Source organism: Humulus lupulus, chromosome X, assembly GCF_963169125.1.
Source record: "Humulus lupulus chromosome X, drHumLupu1.1, whole genome shotgun sequence".
Lineage (NCBI taxonomy): Eukaryota > Viridiplantae > Streptophyta > Magnoliopsida > Rosales > Cannabaceae > Humulus > Humulus lupulus.
This window is the reverse complement of record NC_084802.1, coordinates 51,356,707-51,365,201: the sequence shown is the minus strand read 5'-3', so window position 1 is coordinate 51,365,201 and position 8,495 is coordinate 51,356,707.

The window sequence follows — 8,495 nt, the reverse complement described above, 5'->3', positions numbered from 1 at the left end:
CAGTCATGTAGGCTGAAGATCTATTCGACCTGTATAGTGAACTTGACCTCGTTGCTCTTGCGAGCAAGAAAAAGGGGAGCAGGCAACATTGTGGAGAAAGCAGCAACAACCCTCCAACAAAAAAGGCTCGAATCAGAGATCCTCCAGCACCAGTTCCTTCTAGGGAAACAACACCTCCTCCAGCTCCCATCGACCAATCGTCTCCACTAGCCCTCGTCGACCAGACACATCCTCCAGTGCCTGCTAACCAAGCTCCTCCAACTCCCGCTGACCAGACACCTGCTGATCAAATAGGAGAGGCTTTGACGAACGCGGTTGTCAGTTCGGCCAAAGATAGGCTGACAAAGCTATCGAGGCACCGACGCAGCCGAGAGGCCATCAACAATACTGACTCCATGGAAGTCGATCAGATCTTTAACCGTGCGTTGAATGAAGTGCTCAGTGTAAGTTTCCATTTTTTGCTGAGCTTTATTTTTTTATATTGTCACTTTATTCCCACTAATAGTTTAACCTTTTTTCTTATCACAGGGAGTTCTAACCATGAGCACTGGCTGGCGCTGCTCGGGGGCCCTGACTGCTCAATACGAGAAGAGGCTTGGCGAGCAGCTCAAAGAATCCGAGGATAAACATGATGAGGAGCATAAGATGGCTGAGGTGAAATACACCGAGCAGCTTGAGGCAACTAAGAAGAAAAATGCTGAACCGCTCGAACAGAAGGCCAAGCTGGCCGAAGAGCTGAAACAACACTAGGCTACCTTGACCAAAGCCATTGAAACTAAAGAGAAGTACATGGAGGCTTCTTTTCTTAATTTCAAGGAAGCCTCTAAGCTTCAAGATGATCTGATCATCAGTAGAAAGGAGACTGAGGGGTTGGAGGAACGCATCAAAGAGCTTGAGGAGACAAATGCCAGTAACCTGGAGAGATACAAGGGAGCCACTTTTAAATGCTTCTATATGTTTTGGAAGAATAACCCCGGGGTGGACTTCAGCTATCTATTAGAGCATAGAGGCAGTCTAAGATAAACAGATGTCTGGCTCGCCTTGAAGAGGAGGAGGGAGCGAAAGTTCCAGCATCCCCCGAAATCTCGTTGGCTACGGGCATCGATGGCGTAGACGAGGAAATTGGGGCCTCTGTTGACCAACAAATTCCTCAAGATCCTCCTGCTTCATAATTTCTTTTATTTAAATTTGTAACTTGGGACACACGGACCTCGGTTCGTAGTGTCAAGACAATATATTTTTTGTTGCACGAGTAGCTTTTTCTTTTAAGCAGAGAATTACATCCGAGCAGTAACTGCTCGCGGTGTAAAACAATTTACTTTTAATATTTAGTTATTATAATACTTGCAATATATAACAACATCCTGTTCGCATGACCGAACTTAGCATATCACTTTGTTTTGATTTAACAAAATTTAAACAAAATTTTGAAAAATACTCTAAGTACTGTAGCATGCTTTCACTTATTTTCTCGTGTGTTTACAAATACTTGTCGATATGCTTTGTTTACTAGGTACCTTTTATGTCCCCCAAGTGATTGAGGAGCTTTAGGTTCTTAGTCACTTGCCTTGACCAAGACTTGTTCGAACATTACTGCTCGTAATAAAGATTTATAAAAAATGATAATATAGCAAAACACCACACGTAATGAGCAAATACTTGTAATAAATACAATAATTGGACAGATTGACTGGCTGCACACAGTCCCTTTTATTTATCGTAATAAATGGGCAATCATGTCTATATGAGTGATCAAAAATTTGATCTTAAACTTATAAGCAATTAGTCATATGGCTGACTAACCCTTGTTCATTAACTTGTAAAAAGTGAAATGAATACAAGCCAATTCTTTAAAAAGAACTATTTATTGATAATACTTGCGCAGGTGTTCTACATTCCAATAGCGAGGAATGAGATCTCCATATAAGTGAGTGAGTTTGTAGGTGCCTGGTTGAAGTACTTCTTCGATTTGGTATGGCCCTTCCAAGTTAGGTCCAAGCACTCCAGCAGCTTGATCGCGGGTGTTGAGGAAAACTCTTCTATGTACCAAATCTCCCACATTAAATTTTCTTTCACGTACTTTAGAGTTGAAGTACCGGGCGACCTTTTTTTGGTAAGCTGCTACTCAAAGTTGGGCTTGCTCACGCCTTTCATCGACCAAGTCTAGAGATTCAATCAATAATTGGCTATTAACGTCTTGATCGTATGCCAACATTCGGTGTGATGGCGGATCTAATTCAATAGGAAACATAGCTTCATACCTATATGCTAAGGAAAATAGAGTATGGCCTATTGCTGTTCGATGTGATGTTCTATACGACCAGAGGACTTCAGGCTAGTGCTCTGACCATGCCCCCTTCGCTTCTTCAAGCCTTTTCTTCAAAGTATCCTTTAGTGTCTTGTTGACAGCCTCAACTTGTCAGTTTGCCTGTGGATGAGCTATTGAAGAAAAGCTTTTGGTAATCCCATGTCGTTCACAAAAATCAGTGAACAGATCACTATCAAATTGTGTGTCGTTGTTTGAGATAATTTTTCTTGGCAATCCATAGCGACACACAATGTTCATGACCACAAAATCCAAAACCTTCTTGGTCATGATGGTCGCAAGTGGCTCAGCTTCGGCCCACTTCGTGAAGTAGTCAATAGCAACCACAACATACTTAAAGTTGCCTTTTCCCGTGGGCAAAGACCCAATCAAATCTATCCCCCACATTGCGAATGGCCACGGGCTTTGCATTTGCTTTAGTTCATTAGGAGTTGTTCGAGGTATCTTGGAAAATCTTTGGCACTTGTTGAACTTTCGAAAAAAATCCACAGAGTCTTCATTCATTGTTGGCCAGAAGTGTCCTTGCCTTAGGATCTTTTTTGATAAACTCTGTCCCCTAGCATGATCTCTGCAGAAACCTTCATGGACTCTCGCATTAATTATTTGGCCTTTTCTTTAGAAACACACCTTAGGAGTGGCATTTAGTACCCTCTTATGTATAACATTCCGTCGACTAGGATAAACCAAGAAAACTGCCTCTGGAGGGCTCTTGCTTTGTTTCTATTCGTTGGCAGTACTCCATGCGTCAATTATTCAATGAAGGTACCATCCACGTGTCTGCTGCCTGAATTACCAGAGAGGTTTCTTCTGCTTTGATGCTTGATGAGGACAGTTGTTCAACATGCACTATATTCAAGGTGTCAGCATCCTTTGCACTTGCTAATTTGGCCAAAGCATCAGTGTTTGAGTTTTGGTCGCGAGGTACTTGCTGGAGAGTATATTTTTCTAATTGCGCCAACAAATCCTTTGCTTTCTTCAAGTAAGTAACCATCTTCAAACCCCTGGCTTGATATTCTCCAGTAATTTGATTAACCACCAACTGGGAGTCACTATAGATTTCAAGTGACTATATGTTAATGTCCCTAACTAATCTTAACCCTGCGAGCAGCGCTTCGTACTCGACTTCATTATTGGACGTTGTGAAGTCGAATCTAATTGAGCAGTGGAATCGATGTCCTTCAGGCGTTACCAAAATCACACCTCTAGCATGGTGCTCATTAGAAGAGCCGTCTGTGAACAACTTCCAAGCGGGAGGTTGACTTTGAGGCTCAGGCTCTTCTATTGGTTCAATGTCTGGAAGTCCAGTGAGCTCTACGACAAAGTCTGCTAGAGCTTGTCCCTTTACTGCTGCTCGCAGCGAATAAGAAATATCAAACTGTCCAATCTCAACCGCCCATTTCAATAATCGACCGGCGACTTCTGGTTTCTACAGGACTTGCCGTAGGGGCTGGTCGATGAGTACTGCAATGGGGTGAGCTTGGAAGTATGCTCGCAGCTTTGTGGAGGCTAAAATCAAGCAGTAGGCTAATTTCTCAATGGGAGGATACCGCAGTTATGCTCCTATTAGCCTTTTGCTTATATAATACACAACTTTTTGCACATGTTCCTCCTCTCATACCAAGACAGCACTAGCAGCATATTCTGTGACCGCCAAATAGATGAACAAAGTTACTCACACTCCTCGATCCACTCAAATTTTTTATTGCCCCTAAGTAGATTAAAAAATGGGACGCATTTGTTTGTGGATTTAGAAATAAATTTACTTAGAGCGACAATTCTCCCAGTTAAACTTTGAACATCTTTTATCTTTATTGGCGATTTCATATCGACCAGGGCCTTGATCTTTTCAGGATTAGCTTCGATACCTCGTGAGTTCACTATAAATCCCAAAAATTTCCCTAATCCAACTCCAAAGGAACACTTAAGGGGATTCAACTTCATTTGATATTTATTTAAGACGTTGAAGCACTCTTGCAGGGCCCCAATGTGTTCTTCTCCCTTCTTCGACTTAACTAGGATATCGTCAACATACACCTCCATGTTTACACCGATCAACATTTTAAACATGTGATTGACCAGTCGCTAGTAAGTCGCACCATCATTTTTCAAACCGAAAGGCATTACTTTGTAACAGTAAAGTCTTGCATTGGACCGAAAGCTAGTGTGATCCTCATCAGGTGGGTGCATACTGATCTGATTGTATCCAAAGTAGGCATTCATGAATGATAGGATCTCGTGCCCTGCAGTGGCATCGACTAGCTGGTTGATCCTTGGGAGCGAGAAGCAATCTTTAGGGCCGGCTCTATTAAGGTCTATGAAATCCACGCATGTTCTCCATTTTCCATTTGGCTTGGGAACTAGTACGGGATTAGATACCCACGATGGATAAAATGCTACCATGATGAATCTGTTCTCCTTTAGCTTCTTGACTTCTTCCTTTAAAGCCTTCGATCTATCTTTGTCGAGCAGCCTCATTTTCTGTTGTACTGGTGGAAAGCTTTTATCTATGTTCAAGACATGGGTGATAACTGCAGGGTCAATACCAACCATATATTTATGCGACCAGGCAAATACCTCCTGGTTCTTCTTTAAAAATTCCACCAATCTCTGTTTTTTTGTTGTCTCTAAGTTTTTACCGACTTTCACAACCCTGGTCGGATCTGCCTCATCGAGTTGGACCTCCTCGAGGTCCTCGGCTGGTCCTACTTTTGCATCAAAATCCCCAAAGCGAGGATCTAAATCTCTATCCCACATTGGGCAACACTTTTCTGGCTCTTTCCCTCAATCTACCCTTTTTAGCCATAGTAAACGAGGAATTGTAGCGTTCCCTCGCTTCTCGCTGGTTTCTAACACGCATCCTATCTTTGTGTCAGTTGGGAACTTCATGGCGAGGTGTCAGACTGAGGTTACGGCTCACAGGTCCACTAGAATAGGCTTTCCTATCACAGCATTGTATGTAAAAGGACAATCAACTACTATAAAAGTAGCGAGTAAAGTCTTGTTCGAAGCCACAGTTTCTGCCGTAACCAGAAGCCTGATCGACCCTGTTGGTGCGAGCCTTTCGTTAGAAAAACCATAAATGGTTTTGTTGCATGGCTCCAGGTCTTTCACTGACAATTTCATTCTTTCCAGCGAAGACTTGTACAAAATGTTCACTGGCTTTTCGTGTCTACTAACACCCGCGTCCACGACCAGAGGGTCCGAATGAGGGAACCGGACATGCTGAGCGTCAAGCTTAGAGAAAGTTATTAGCTCTTCCTCTGTTCGAGCTTTCTTGGGAGTTCGCTCATCCACATTCAGCATTTCGATGTCCTGGTCGTGGCGTAAGGTCTGAGTGTATCGCTCCCTTGCCTTCCGACTATCTCCTGCAAGGTGTGGGCCTCCACAGATGGTTAGCAATGTACCTGCCACAGGAGCGAGTTGTAAAGGGGGTGAGCGTTGGCATGCAGCTGCCTGCTCGTTGCCTCCTTGAGCCTCTCGTTGAGAACCTCCAATGGCTCGTACATATCTCCTCAGGTGTTCTTGTCTGATAAGGAACTCAATTTCATCTTTCAGTTGGTTACACTCATTGGTGTCATGACCATAGTCGTTGTGGAAACGACAAAAGTTCTTTGTATCTCTCTTTGAGATATCCTTCCTAATTGGCGTTGGTCGCTTGTAAGGGAAAGTGGTGCTAGTCGCCTGGTACACCTCTGATCTACTTTCGACAAGGGCCGTGTAGTTGGTGAATCTTGGTTCATACCTATTGCTCTTAGGGCGCTTATTTTCAGATGTTGACGGCTCATTGTTGGCTCTTTCTCCACCATTTTTCTTGTTGCTTTTGTCGTTGCCATTAGGTTTATCTGACCCATTGGCGGCTTTCATGGGATCTTCTTTTGGTCCTTTGTCTTTTGCCAGTGACTTCCCCTCATTGGCAATCGCCTCTTCGAGCTTAATGTACTGGTCTGCTCGATCAAGGAATTCCTGGGTACTCTTCACCCCATTCTTCCTTAAATATTTCCAGAGGGGAGAGTGGCACCGCACTCCAGTAGTAAGGGCCATCATTTTCCCTTCATCACCAACTGTTTTAGCTCGAGCTGCTGCTCGCATAAAACGTTGGACATACTCCTTTAAGGACTCACCCTCCTTCTGGCGTATCTCGACCAGCTGATTGGCTTTAATCAGGTGCACACAACCAACATAGAATTGCCTGTAGAACTCATTCACGAACATCTCCCAAGACACTATGCTAGCAGGAGGGAATTTAAAAAACCATTCATGAGCAGTATCAGATAGGGTTGCCGAAAAATTTTTGCAGGGAGCATCATCCGACACCTTCTGGATGTCCATCTGTATCTCAAATTTATGCACATGAGATATCGAGTCCCCATATCCATCGAAGTTGGGCAATACTAGCATCTTGAATTTGCTAGGGGTTTCTTCCATTGATATTCTTTGTATGAATGGAGTGCCTCTTCTCCGATCATACGTGATATGAGATGTTCGACTCCCCACCAGCTGTTAAATGGCCTAGTTCAGCGCATTGATCTAGGCTTGTACAGCGTCTAGTATCGCTGGGGCGATTGGTGCCGGAGGAGTGTACTCATCGTGCCTTTCGCGCCTGTCATTGATTACATCCCTCAAGTCGTCATCTTTGCGCCTTTGCTCGCTAGTGCCCAACCGATCAAAAATGTTAGGCTGCCTAGGCTTGCATGCCTATTTTCTCTTGGTGGGGGGTTCCTTTTTGCACCTCTCTCTCCTTTCCCTCAACCAGCATTCCCTCTCGGCCGGAATCAGCTTCGCTATAGTCATGACTATCCCAAAAACGTGATTGGCTATGGCGCGACCTGCTGACCGCACTATTTCCTCCTCTCACTGGTATCTCTCGAGCATCAGGGGGAGGCTTGCATTGGTTGATGGGTCCCCAAGCATTTTAATGTCATGGGGGGCCCCTGACTGCAGAGCCTGACTCGGCATGCCTCTTGTTAGAAGAAGGACGTTGTCCCCTACTCTGTGGATTCGGTTCCTCAGCAGTTTGGAGTCTAGGGCCTCGGGGAGGCTGCTCGGCCCTATTCTGTCTTTAACGCTGGGGATTATCTCGACCAGCGCGAGAAGGTGGCTACTACTCAGGATCTTGAAATGGAATATCTTGTTGAGCAGCAGGATGTTGCTCCGGCCTCTGAGGGCTTGCCGATTGAGGTGGAGGACTTGGGTCTAGGCCTTGTTGTGGTGGTGCACTTGGTGGCTAATCTGGTTGAGAAGTTGGCATAGGTTGTCCTCGTGTCAACTGGATGGCCGCCTCCAGGGTAGCGGTGGCATCTCTCTGTCGGCGGTCCATGTCAGCCTGCCGCTCATTCAACTCTTGACGTTGATGGTTAATCTCCCTTTGTTGCAACACCATCATCTCAACCACATTCTCTTGAATGGCCCTCAGATTGGCCAACTCCTCCTGCAACACACTAAGTGTTGTCCTCAAGGTCTCAGAATCAATCTTGTCCTCTTCAATATCCAATTGTGGTTCATCTTCAGCCACATTTGGTGGAGGAGGCTGGGTGGATGTAGCACCAGAAGTCTGTCCCACCTTTTTGGATGTTTTCGCCATTTGATTTCCTTGGAAGTCTCGAATTCGAACTCTCAATGAAAGCATGAAAATGTTGACCCTCGAATTGGTCAACGACATGGAGTCATATAAATGATATAGAATGAGATGAAAAAAATAAGAAATCAAGACGAAAAACTAAACGACACAAACAATTTATAGTGGTTCGGCCCCAATCAAATGGTAATGACCTAGGTCCACTTAGTGTTCTTATTGATGTAGGATCCCAACACTGTGACCAATGAAATAAGGGTTCATGAGTTTCACAAGCTTCAGGATGATTACAATTTCGGTGAATAATAACACTATAATTTTCTCTCCGAATTCTCCCAGTCCAAAAAAAAAGTCCCCTCCCTTGAGCCTTTTTATTCGTATTTATAGGCTCAAGAATGTTACATTGGCCAATGGGCCTTAATTACAAATACAACTCGCGTATCTGGATAATAAGAGAAATTGCAATTAATGCACAATTACAAGAGTGCACATCTGAAGGAAATATATGAATATATGCGACCAGGCTGGTCGCACATAAGTATCATGCTTGATAAACCAACAGTCTTCTGGTCGATGGCTGAGCAGGATACACTTACT